Source organism: Myotis lucifugus, unplaced genomic scaffold (assembly GCF_000147115.1).
Source record: "Myotis lucifugus unplaced genomic scaffold, Myoluc2.0 scaffold_140, whole genome shotgun sequence".
Classification (NCBI taxonomy): Eukaryota; Metazoa; Chordata; class Mammalia; order Chiroptera; family Vespertilionidae; genus Myotis; species Myotis lucifugus.
This window is the reverse complement of record NW_005871188.1, coordinates 3,244,288-3,245,950: the sequence shown is the minus strand read 5'-3', so window position 1 is coordinate 3,245,950 and position 1,663 is coordinate 3,244,288.

Below are 1,663 nucleotides of genomic sequence, written 5' to 3'. Positions count from 1 at the left end.
ATCCTAGAAAAAAGAGACATGAACACAAGAGCTTGTGCATGAATATTCAGAGCAGCGTTATTCAGTTAAAGGCTGGGTGGAAATGTGAACCGATTAAGAAAAAAACAAACAAGCAAACAGACAAAACCTCAGAGATATATTCAATAGTATGGTGCTTACCAGAGGAAAAGGAGTGTAGGGGAAGGTAGAAGAAGGTAAAGAGGAATATATGGTTATGGAATGAGACTTGACTTTTGGTGGCGAACATGCAATACAATATACAGATGTATTATAGAATTGTACACTTGAAATCTATGTAATTTTTTTAAACCCTGTCACCCCAATAAATTCAATAAAAATTTAAAAAAAGAGTGAGAACAATCCAAATTGCCATCAACTGCTAAGTGGATAAGAAAAAGGTGTTATATCCATAAATTGGAATATTAATCAGCAATAAAAATAAAACACTGATATATGCTGCCATGTGGATGAACATGAAAAACATGAAAATATTATGGAAGAAGCCAGTTACAAAAGGTCACATATTATATGATTCCATTTATACTTAAATGTCCAGTATACAAAAATCTAGAGACAGAAAGTAGATTAGTGGTTGCTAGAGGCTAGAGGGAACGGGATGGAAAGGAGTAATTGCTAATGAGTATGGAATTTCTTATTCAGCTAATAAAAATATTTAAAATTAAATAATGGTGATGGTTGACAAGTCTGTAAATATGTTAAAAATTCTAAAAGTGTGAATTTTATGGTAGATGAATTCCATCTCTTAAAGCTGTTATAAAAATGAAGCATACACCCAAATGACCGATCTTTTTATTTATTTCACAGTGCCACACAGTGAGAGGATTGGAGGAAAAAAATAGCTTTCAAATTTAAAAATCTAGTTGTTTATCCTCCTTGGGCTTGGAAATAAAAGTAGGGAAGGGAAGGAAGGGGAGGGTGGGGGTAAGTGGGTGAGATCAACCAAAGGACTTGTATGCATGCATATAAGCCTAACCAATGGATACAGACAACAGTGGGGTGAGGGCATGAGTGGGGATTTAGGGGGGCAATGGGGTGATAAGGACACATGTGTAATACCTTAATCAATAAAGAAAAAATAAAATAAATAAAATAAAAAAGTAGGGAAGGGCAGGAAGGTGAAGGCTTACAAAATATCCTTAAGTTTCCTCAGAGGCTAACAAAAATATTTTTCATAAGCATGAATAAAAGAGCATGGATTCAGAAACGTTTTGGTACTAATTCTAGTTTGACTTGTGTGAATAGTTGTGTGAGTGTGCAAATTATCTTTTCTGAGCCTTAAATTATTGCATCTGTAAAATCAGAACAACAGCAATTATAATAGAATTATAATTGAAATACTAACCATGATATTTTAATCTGGGTAAGTATCCATTACAAGAACTACAGACGTAGTGAATATTCTTTATTTATTATTCTTTATTACAGGTAGTGCTTTTACTAGCACAGTATTAGAAACATAATAGGTACTCATAAAATGCAATTTGTTTTTCTGAATGGAGTTTAATATAGAGTAGACATATGCAAATACTAGAATACTTCATTCTGAGTTTCCTAAAATAAGTTTGATAGATACTTTACCATTACTTTTCATAGTATTCCTTTATTTAATTTGTCTTTGATTATACATTTTGTTTCCCCACTT